General features: G+C 41.8%; 1 protein-coding gene across 1 annotated transcript in view; it reads right to left on the bottom strand.

The window, feature by feature from the left end:
- Nucleotides 1–12,259, bottom strand: part of NRXN3 (neurexin 3) — an 888,791-nt gene that overhangs the window by 740,074 nt on the left and 136,458 nt on the right. The window lies entirely within an intron of this gene.

Here is a 12,259-nt window from a genome sequence, read left to right as displayed (position 1 = left end):
TTTTTTTTAATATAAGAATCAAAGCAAGCACATTCCTATGTGAACCAGCCTTCCCATTCAAACAAATGGAATGCCCAGCTCTCACAGCCAACAGGTTAAAAATAACTGGTATTCAGAAGTTAGCACCACCATGAGGTTGAATCAAACTATTATTTGAGGGATGAAGTGGTAGGATTGGCTTTCCAGTCTCTCCCACTGAAAGGCTAAGCATCAAGGCAGAATCAACAGATCTGAGATGGACATGGCATTAAGTCTCTCCTGGCATGAGATGACCTTTCGGAAAAACACACTGGAAACACTGACAGTCACTGAACACAAATGCAATTACATGGTGCTGCCAGTCAGAACAAATACACTGTGTTGTGGCCCCTGTGGCAGGTGAAGCAGAACAGACCCAGCCCAGGATGCCAGGCCTTAAACAGCAGCTTCAGAACCCCTACTGATATCCAGGCTTTTCTTCCACTCCAGGTGACTGGACTTTTTTATTGTTGGATATCTTCTTTGCCCTGTGTTAATCCTGCGGGTTTGCTGTTAGCGTATTGTTACACTAATGCTCAGGAATGCTTTAGCTCCTTAAAGGAGATGGGGAGTATTTGTTTAAGGACAGAAACAGTGATGAACAGCATGCCCAGTTCTTGCTTTCTTCTGCCCTCTTTAATGCAAAGTCTTCATTGTGGTGTCTCTGACATCCCCTTTGGCCTGATCCTGAATGCAAACCCAGGTCCAACTTGCCTTTCCCAGGTAGCTCCTTTCACAGGAGCAGCAGCAGACAAACCACCACAAGGACACCAACTGCACAAGGTGCTTCCCTATACCTCCACCTGCATGGAGCTGCTAACTAAACACCAGCTCATGCAGTCATGACTGCCAAGCTCAGAAGGTTTTTCTTCCTCCTCTGACAGCAGCCCCCTTCCCATCACCTTCCTGTCTATAGCAAGGTCTGCAAGTGAACTTTGGGCTGTTCATTACAACCAAATCATTCCCCTGCACCTCACACTTTATTGCAAAGTCTGTGGCCAAACARGGTCCTCCTCCTGCCCTCTGCCTCTCTCCATCTTTCCCACTTCACAATTACTTTTTTCACCTGCATTCTAATCTCAGTAGGGTCTGCCAGTGAGCCAAAGCTTGCTGAAATTAGTGAACAGTTGAGATCAGTTAAAAAAAAAAAATCAGAGATTCTTTAAAATAAGAGTCATGCAGTGTGCTCAATAGAGCATGCTACTGTCCCAAAGGATGTCTGACAAGTAGTTTGTACMGCCATGGCCTTCCTCCAAAGCCCAGGACTGGATACTAGGAAATGCATTTTTATTCCTGAATTGTCTAAAGACACATGTGATGACAGAAAAGCCATTTAATCTCTCTCTGTTTGCATTTCCTGCCTAAATAATACTGAAAAAAAAAAAATTAAAAGTGATCAGCTATGATTCTGTGAGTCAGCTTTATCTAGAAAGCAGAGGTCCATGGGAGCAATGGGCACAGAAGGYCAGTCCTTATCCTTATTGCTGGAGAATTACAGTGACTGATGCACTGTCAGACAGCCTGTCCCTAAGTCACCAAACTCTTTACAGTGCCCCAAACAGCTCAAGCTGGGAGACAACTAATAACTCTCCTGTGGGCCATTACAGGGTTTTCATCCCATTTCCTCCCAATAGATCTTTCTTAGGTCTGTAAGGGTCTAATGAGCACTGTCAAACTGAGCTGTACAAGGTGAGCTACGAGCACTGCAGCTGGACAAACTGGACCAAAGGTTTCCAGCAATGAGCATTCTGGTCATCAGGGGACAAGGTCTCCAGACAAAGTTAGAAACTTCAGAGAGACCCTGAGGTGAATGCTCAAGCCTGCAGCTGGGTAACATCATACAAGAGCCAGAATTGCTAAGAAATGCCATGTTTCTTTGGAGCCTCTTCTGAAAGGCCAAAAAGCTTGTACAGCAGTGTGAACATGCATGTCATCACTTCCCTCTGGGAAAGCAGTACTGCATTTGGTTTTGTTGTTTCAAGTTTTGCTGATTTCACTGCCTGGAATAATAAGCCAGATGGAAGGTCTGATTTTACAGGATGAGAGCAGTGCGTGAAAGTTAACAGTGGAGACAAAGTAGTGCAGCAGCAAACAGAGATAGCTCATGGGGTGATGTTCAAAGGAGGACTCCAGGCTGCATAGGAGGAAGACTTGTCAGAATCTGTGGCATAGGGAAATGTGGAATATATATTGAAGACGGCAGGATATCCGAGCACAACACAAGAAGAGGGAAATAAAATGAAGAAAAATCTTCTTCTGAAAGAAAAGTGCCTTTCAGACTCAAGTACTTAAGGTCTGCTTAAAAGAAAGAATATTCACATCCATTCAAGCAGCTACAACTCTCTCCAGGGCTGAGCAGAGGTTCACTCATGAGGTGGCTTTAGCTGGGTCTGGGTGCCCAGGCCAGCACCCACAGCAGGCCTCAGCTGGAAGGTAAGGAAGYATTTTTCAGGTTTCTCCTCTATAATTAGCATTTCATGATGGTTTTCGCAAGAAGAAAAAAAAGTAGATGAATCTCCWATATTTTTTCATAATACATATAGTACAAGCAGTGAGTAAAAGCCCAGCCCTTTCAATAACCAGTATACCAACAAAAATTCTTTACAGTTCTAATCAAGATTAGAGCACCTGCCGGTAAGGTCTATGCAATTATTGTATTTGTATTTTATAGAGAGGGTATTACAAAGTAACATTACAGAGGAACAGGCAAAGTACAGCTATTTATAAAGACTGACTAAATTCAGAAACCTATATAGTTTTCAAAGATCATCAATAAGCAAAGCTCCAGATGCTTCTACACTCTGAAAATGMAGCATGAAAATCATCATGACTGTGTGCTCACAAAAGAGCAGCACCTCCTTCAGGTAGTGCCTCCTTCAGGTAGTAACTTCATCTAACTCATCCCCACATCCCTTACAAATATTAACAACTGGAATGTCTACAGGACACTTAACTTCAAAGAGGCTGAGATAGTACATAGGACTCATTTAGTCTATGTAAGAGGGAGGAAAGAAGTTACTTTTCAATTAAATGATAAGACAAACATTGCGAGGAATTGAGTCTTTTCCTTAAATTATAGTCCTAATTCAGTCATTACACATAATTATTAAATTTGCACGAAATKATTAGATAGGCTTTACTTACAAAAGAGAAATAAATGGAATTGCCAATGTTTGCATATATCACTATTTAAAATAAAGACCCAAAGTCCTCCTTGGTGTGCAAGCCTGTTTGTGGGTGTGTGTGCACCAGTATCCATTTCTCAATACACTGAATAGCTAATGAAAGATGCCATTTAGATTCACCTTAGGTGCTTCTGATGGTGCTATTCACAAGGACCATCTTGGATGATGCAGCAGAAATATGTGTATTTAATTTTTAAAAATCAAAACACAACAAACAAGCAGAATTTGGAGCAATAATTGAGTTATTTTCAACAGGGAAGATCAACAATGCTACAAGCAATGCAAGAGCACAGTAAAATGCTCTGGATAGAACAGACTGCAGGGAAATTTCCAGAACTGATCAAAGCTCTGATCTATTAATAAAAAAAAGATAGTAAAAACATTTCCCACGATGTACTTGACCACTAGGTCATATGCCGTAACATATATATTCCCCTTACTGGAAACTATTTACTGCTAGTGGTAACATCCGTCACATTTGAAAAGTCTAATCTTAAACATGTCAGAAATTTTATTTCTCAATTATCAGGAAAAATAAATCTACTTCAAAATTCAGTTTTTCCTCTTCTACCTCTACTCTGCTCAGTGTGATGTACTTAAATGTGAAATATGAAGTACTTTAACAAAATTGCATAAAAGAAGTAAAAAGAACAGCTGAAGAAGGATGCTTGCTGTGCAGAACAGCAAGCTTTCTAGGTCTTACAAAACCAGACTCTTACATATTCACTAGGGCACTCACCCTAAGCATTTATGACTAGGTTCAGGGAGGCTTCTAGGTACTTCTCCAGCTCTCAAAGCAAACATTAAACACTGCATAGCCCTCCTGTAAAGCAATGGTTATTGCTGCTTACAGAGAAGCACAGAAGGCTGAAGCAACAGGAGCCGTACATGGGGCTGCAGCTCTGCTGGGGACGGGCAGTGCAGGAGCCTGACAGCCACTGCAGCTGGAAGCAGGGCTGGGAGCACCAGAGGAGGTGACCGCCTGGCAATTTGAATCCCCCACACCAAATTAAGCGAACTATTCACCAGCTGCAAAACTGCAGAGCTTGCTGAAAACCCCGAGCGATAATCCTTGTTKACTCAGCAAGGCCACTTCGCCGGCATGGGCAATACACGAGGCCTCACCACCATTAATTGATACATTAATTGACAAAGCATTGCCTTGGCTCAATGCCAGATGCTCCGTCCTTTTAGACTCCCTGGTTGCCCCCGATCCGTGGACACACGGGGCTGCAGCTCACAGGCTGTCCCGGGGACACGAGCACTTTGCAGGAGCAAGACCAGGGAACCTGCCCGTGTAATTTTACTGTTTCAGCCTCCCTGGCACCAAATATCACCCATAGCCCAGGATTTCTGCAAAGGSAGAGCAGCAGGCTCCATTTGGAGCTCTGGAAAGGCAAAATGGAGGTTCCACAGCAGTTAGGGACCGATGGAGAATGTTAAACACTCCATGCCTAATCGAGCATCTTTTCAAATTAGCCTGACTGCCTTATTTGCTCTATTCAGACAGAACAAAGAGCCGAAATGTTACAAAGCATCTGCAGCATTGAGCCCCACAGGCACCCTCCCCCTCCTGCCGTGCTGGGCTATCGCTCTAACACTTGTGCAGAAAGTAAACGTAGGCAGATGGGGGTTGAGAGCCCCTCCCTGCTCATCTTTCCCCACACGGCGCTCGTAACATCCTTTGCCACACGCCAGTTTGCACAAGAACCACAATCCCTAAACACCTTTTTGTGGCTACCATCCCTCATAAATAAGACTTACAATTCAAAAAAATACTTCCCCTTTTAACCAAGAACTAGTAAGGCATACCTCACCAGATAAACCACCTCCAATTATTTTAAGACAAACAAGCCTCATTTTCAAATCAGAACGGGAACAAATGTGTTAAATGCACAAGGGTGGTTTGATTCAATTCAAGGATAAGAGGGTAAAAATCAGCAGCTCATGATGTATATAGAGAGCCAGAGGCTGGAATGATCTCATAGGCCCTTTGCAGTTGCAGATCAAAAATTTGATAAAAAATGTTTTCTCTGACACTTCACCTCTCCAACCTACATCCACATTCCTCACCCCACATAGTCAATGTATGCCTGCACCCAAACCAAACCACAGAAACTGCAGATGGGAAAGAACGCAGGAACAGCATTCCCAGTTTCTGTGCCTGTTCCTCCCAGCTCCAGCTGGGTCACCAAAACATCAGTACCGGAACTTACAGGTATCCAGAATAAACTGAAGCCAGAGCTTTCCACAGAGCAGCCATAACAACTTTTTTTGCAAACAGGGCAGAAATGTGTAATGAGTTCAGAGTAAGCACTGTTTAATYAGGGCAGTATGAGCCATGGTAGCTTCTTCAACACTCTGATCATTGCAAAAGTTCCCTGCAGAGCAGCCAGGCTTGCCACAGACATCCTCTCACCTGTGGAATGTTTTGCAATAAGAAAAGAAAAAAAACTCTTCTGTTTCTCTTTGTGCATATTTCTACCAAGTGCATGTGGCAAAAAGTCCCAAGGACAAGGGAAAGAAAGACTCCTTTGAAATACCAGACCAAGTCTGGGGAGGTAACAGTGATTTTCAAATCAGGGCAGCCTTTCACCCACCTAAATCCAGCCTAGAAAGCAGGTCATTAGCCTCTGCTATTGACTTGATACCAAAAGTCATTAATTTCAGCAGCAAGGAGAAAAMAGCACTGGCACCAGCACTTTAATGATCAAATCATTAAAGGATGTGACCTCCAGTTTTTTGTTCAGCTGAAATCTAAAGAAGACTATTTAAGAAATGCCTGCTGGTAAGCTCATCAACAGRCACACAGAGGGTGAGCCAAGCTGTGAATCTGATGTGCTTCTCCATCACCTGCACCACTGCTCCCTCACCACACCAACATGCTCCAAACTGCCCTCTTCTTCCAGATCACCACTTTTCCTGTACTTMTTTGGAAACTTTTTTGCTTTAATTTGCTTGAATTAAACAATCCCCACTCCTGCTGCAAAAAGAAAGTCAGGAATGATTGTGAATATCTGCCTAGCTTGAAAAGCTAATGTTGATTTAGACAACATCAGGTGTATAAGGCAGATCTGTTTGTTTACATCCTGCACACTGCTTCTCATCTTAACAGCATCCCACATTACTGCCTGCACTGCAACAGCCTCAAAATCTTTACAGTGTATCAACTCTTTCTCTTAAGAGTTGCCACATGCTTTCTCTAACTGTTAGATTAAAAATTTAAAAACTGACGGTGATCAGGTCACAGCTTTTGTTCAGCCACCTGAAAAACAGCTGCTGCCTAAGAGCTGCCATGGTTTACTTGCAACAAAAGCATTTACTTACAGTTTTCCTCTAAAAAAAAAAAGTAGACTAAATATCTAAAATAAAACAATAATGGAAAAGTACACATTGTGAAAGATAAAGTTTTGATGAATACTGTTAGTTGATACATTCAGAAATACTCTTTCAAAACCATRTTTGGAAACATGATTCATGAAACAACTAGGGCAAGACATCTTCTGCTGAAGACTCTTGGGGCCCATCAGACTCCAATGTCTCAGCTTTCTGCGTAGTAACAGTTGTCTGTCTTCTGCGAAGAACATGTGAACAAAATGACCTAATTTTGAGTGGTTATTCACATGAAATGAAAATTTCAAATTTAGAAATAGGTAGGACAGATGACCACACGGCTTAAGTGATAAACTAAATAAAGGCTTTGACAGTTTCACATTATGAAGTATATGCTAAGGAGGCCTCTCAATCTTATTTCAAGTTCATCGAAGGTATCATTTCCAGAGATGAATCACAAATGAAATAACATCCAGYATTAAATCTTGGGAAATCTGATGTAACAAACATAATAGTAACATATAAAGTAACRAAGTAAGTGGTTCTTGTTGCTACAATATAAAATTTTGCATGTGGAAGATTGCTCTGTAATCTTAGTAGGCCGAGAAATGTCCAGAAAAAATCATCTTATCCTCTCCTGTCTATCATTAACCTGAGCCTGAAGTTCTGACCTGGGCCAGTGAAATGACTGAAACACTGATCCTGACTTTTACAGTAAACTGTGACAGGAACATTACAACACAAGTTCTGTAAGAGCCTGTGGCTGAAAACAGACGATGACTTCAGCATTGCAGGAAAATCCAGCAAGTGATTGGGAGCATCTTCAGTTCTAATCAGCTCAGTGCGGGACACTGTGCCATTTGTCATGCTGAAGGAAACACAATGCTCCTGTAACTAGGCAGGCAGCACTTCCTCATTCCCTGAGCCTCAAAGCAACAGAGATCTTTGCTATTTAACAGAGAAAAGACGCAGAGAACTGGAGAGCATTTTAAGGTGGGTGGTCTTGTTTGAGCCATTCTCATTAARCTGTATAAATATTCAGTCTGGCCAACCACTGTTTTCATGGCTATACCAGATGGTCACAAAATTAACATACAAAAGCAAACCAAGAGAAGTTCTTTCCTGTCTGTGTTGGAAGGCAAACCTATGGATAACCCACAAATGCATGAAATACCAACCAAGTCTMCTACTATAAGCATATGTATCTACATGTGCTGACAAATACATTTTTCCACCAACAGCTGCACATTCACATAAATTACCAGAAAAACACAAATCCTATATTGACAGGTTTACTCTCATATATGCACAAAACTTCACTTCCACATAATATCACAAACTACWACCCACCAATTTACAGAAGCAGTGATGCAGACATGCCCTCAAACACTAATTCTGCCACTTTCCCTTCCCTTTTTCCTCACCAAACAGGAAGAGGCACAGTTACAGGCATATGCAATTCCAATGTGCATCCCTCAAGACCCTTCTGAACTACAGCCACTGTGCAAATTTCAGCCACTCTGTGTTTGTCCTGAAATGAACTAAAAGGCAATGCCAAACACTGAGAAAGCAATGAGCATAGCTGTTAAAAAGATATTCAAATACATGTATTCTCTTATAATCATAGTCATTCCTAGTTAAATCAAAACAGTCAGAAATTTGCTGAAGAACTAATGCTAAGTAGGAACCTTGTTAAAACAGTGATGACAACAGACTGGCTTGCAGTAGAGCTCTCAGGCTGGAAGGAATCTGCAAGAACATTGCTCAGGATTCAGTTTTAGACCACATCTCACTTAATACTCATATTAATCTGAGTAGGCACAGGACAGGAATATGCTAAAGTAATTTACTGGCATTCAGGTAGGAGATTCTGTTAATAAAAATGAGGATCAGAATATCAYAAGGATGGGCTGGATCATCTTCAGGACTGGAAAAACAGAAATAATACATGATGTAACACTGTACTTGTTTCTAACGATGAAATGCCATATCCACACCCCTCCCATAGATCCCATCAGCAGCAGTGACAGCTCTCCAGACCAGCCTGGCAGGCTGCATCCCCTCCACAGCCACTGTCCTCTATGTGATCCAGTGCTCCCTGGTCATCAGTGTGGATGGATGCCATTGGAATATCTCCAGCCTTTCCAATATTCTAAAATTGGCAGTTTCTGTGGCAACTTCACTCCAAAACTCCTAGCTTTGTCTTAACTTCATGGCTCAAAACAGAACWATGATAAAGAAGAAACAAAAGCCAAGCAAGTTTCCCCTTACACAGAAATCACACTGATGAACCACAGTGAACCTGGTTCACATTAAGGATGGAGAAGCCCAAGACAGTTCTCCAGTTATGTTGGATGATCCCCAAATCATGACAACTCCCAGGCCCATCACCTTGTTTCTACACTGTCCTGGCAGCTCAGGGTGCTGGAGCCCACACCTTTTAATCAGGTGACTGGGTGTCACCCCAGAGCAGGCAGAGTGACAAGGACCTGCTGAGCAAACTACAGAGCCTGGTAAGGTACAGGGACAGAAGGATYGGGGGCTGCTTGGAAAGTCTTGGGCTGGGGAACCCATTGATATCCTCAACAAAAATTCTTCAGGAGCCACTTCGACCCAACCAGGTATGGCAGAGCATCAAGGAGACAACCCAGCATTGAGGGCACTGCACAGAAAATGGTTATCGTCTCTGTCTGCACACCACTGAATTCAAACCCTCCAGTCCCAAAAGCAGGCACCATGAGCTGCTGTCACTATGTTATACCTAGAAAACTGAGGCAATGGTTCAACAGGTGATCAGCAAGAAAAAATAGGCACCAGGCAGAAATAGCCCCTTCTCTTACTTGACCACCCACAGAACTGCTTTAGTTAGAAATCTCTCTTCAACAGGTAATTTTTCATAAAACAGCTCCCAGTAATTTCTCTGGTATCTGGCCTGTATTTATTTTTTGCCCACACCTCCTCATTAGCACATCCTTCTTTCTTCCTRTGCCTCATTCCTCTGGCCAATGTCTGAAGACCTTCCCATGATACTTCTGTGTGCCTTCACAGGCAAAGCTACTCGTGCTTCCCTAAGCAGCTCCAASCATCACTTTGCTCATCCTCCATGCAGTCCTGCACCGAGCTGGTTCTCACCAGCATCAGGATTCAAAAATAGAATAAAAAAAGGCATCCCTGGAACCACAGAGAAAGTCCTCATTTCGTATCAGAACAGAGGGCCTGAGAGAAATTAATTTAGGAAGAGAGTAGGCACAAAGGCTAAAATCCATGAGTCTTCCATTTGATTACACTACAGAGACAAGGTTTGTTCGGGTTTTTTTTACTTCCCCTRTATCTCAAATATATAGAAGAGTAAAAAGGATAATCTAGAGCTGGGAACTATTTGAAAACCAAAGGAACTTCTAAATAAATTAAAATGAGTTAAATATTTATACAGTGCAGCTTTAATTAAATTAATAGGGCTGCAGATGTGCCGGGGAGATCAGCAAACTACCTCCTTCACCTTAACCCTCTTATTCTGTTATTACTGCAAAATTTTTAGCTAATTACTGACACAACTGAAGCTGCCTTTAAAAAGAAGGCAAATCAGAACAAAAAAATTGAAACAAATGGAAATAAAAATACCTTGCAGAGAAAAAAASAACTCAACCATCCTTCTCACCATGGGTGTCATAAGGTGAATATTCAAGAGCAGCATACATCTTTCCATATAAAGTCCCTCAAGCTCCTAATCTCCCTRGGAATTCCTGAAACAGATTCACTACACAGGGTATATCAAATTAATATCAAATTCACTTCACGTACTGAGTAACAAAAACTGGTGAAGGCCTCTGTCACCTGTAGGTAGAGCCCAGTGGCCACAGTGTAGTAGGTCATGCTCCCATCTTGAGGGAAATATAAAGCCCTTAAGAAGCCTTCTCTAGGCCCCCCAATCAGATCTTTCCCTTCTATTAACACCTCTAGAGCTTGCCACTATTTCCATTACTCTAGCAAATAATGCACCACATCAGACTCAAAAGGCCACTCGGATCACAGACCACAGGCCTCTTTGCTGTACAAGAGGGTAGACAAGAAATTTCCCATTACCACCATCCTCAAAAAGAGAACCAAGATGCACAAAGGAAACAAAGGACTACAGAAGGACTTGAAAAAAAAATAATAATATTGGGGGAGTAAGATTCGGAGACAAGAACAAGAATTTCCACCACCCATTTACCCCGAAGCAAGAGTTTGTCTTTTTATCAGCTCCAAACTAAACTAGCTAGACTCCATTGCCCATGAAGTATAACTTGCACTGGTTACCAAAGCCTTCTTGCACTGTCCGCAATATCTAAAAGGCCCAGAACACCATGTATTTACTTGGAAAAAGTAAAATAAAAAATAAAAAAATAAAGTAAAAATAAAGTAAAAATAACCAAACAGCACAATCACTGATAAAAAGAGAAGGAACAAAGGAAGGGATGGATCCAAGAGAAAAGGACATGAGGAAAAGCCCTCAAGCATAATTTGAAGAAAGTAGAGGCCAAAGGTAGAAAGAGAAAAACAAATGTCTGGAGACTCTTTACAACAGGACAGCTGGGTGAAATTGTTTTCTGCTTTGCTCATAAAGGCTCCCAGCTCATCTCTTTGCTGATGTCTCCCTTTTTGTTTTGCTTCTTTTTGCCACAGATCTTGTTTTCCTTCTTGTCATCATTGAGGGCTTTTCCCCCCTTTTTCCCTCAGAGCAGCTGTCACATTTACTCAGGTCTCATGAACTGCTGTGCTGTGGGTGCRTGTGATTAATTATACCGTTAGCCTTCATTAAGTCAGTGGATTGGCACTCTGGCAGAGAGGCAGCAGGACCAGAAGGAGAAGCTATTGAGAGCCAGCAGGATCTGCATCCCACAGTTTGTGAGTTTGTTCCATGTGTGAGGCTTTTGCCCTCAAAAATAACAATACCTGAGTGACTTTTGTACACTTTGACAAACCACGAAGCTTCTGCCTCGCTGTATGCAAGCCTTAGTAAAAGAAAAAAAAAAAAAAAAAAAAAAAAAAAAAAAAGAGAAGAAAAAGCAAAAACAAAGAAACCCAAATCCATAACAACAAAAACCATTAAGGTCCTGGAATGTTTTACTACCTCAAATATCTTGCTGATGTTGCCTACTTGGTTTTGTGCAGTAGAAACTGAGTAAGATTAGGGTACTGGTCATGGCTTAGCCCTCATGCTTTAGAGTTAAACCAGAATTCTCCAAAGGGACAGTCTGCCATCCTTTAGGATCACCAAATACAGCTAAAATGCTTCTGTTCCATAGTTCCCAGAAATAGTGCTTGGTCTTGGAAGAGCCCAGGGAAGAGAACATGATGAGAGGMAAAAGAGACTACATCTTGTGTGGACATGCAATTGATCTCTCCCACACGAGGGCACAGGACATTCTGCAGTGCTCAAAGAAAAACGAGAAAACTCTGCTTCTATTGAAATTGTACATATTCATCTGAGCTCTTTCTACCTGGCTTGAGCTTAACCAATAACCGAGAGTGAGTTTTAAATACTTCATAGACTATGATCACTGCAGCCTAAAATCTTCATAATTCTGCTAATAACTCTTCACTCTGCACTACTGAAAAGCATACAGTTCCTAAAAGTTATGAAATTTCCCTATTTTCTTTGGAAGAGTTCACTACAGRTGATGTTCCCAAATGAACACACAGCTCATTATTTACAATTTCAAATATCAAAAATTTGGTTT

This window comes from Malurus melanocephalus, unplaced genomic scaffold (assembly GCF_030028575.1).
Source record: "Malurus melanocephalus ecotype Western Australia unplaced genomic scaffold, MMel_1.1 scaffold_0, whole genome shotgun sequence".
NCBI classification, from domain to species: Eukaryota; Metazoa; Chordata; class Aves; order Passeriformes; family Maluridae; genus Malurus; species Malurus melanocephalus.
The sequence above is the reverse complement of the archived record's forward strand: the minus strand, read 5'-3'. Positions and strand labels throughout refer to the sequence as shown.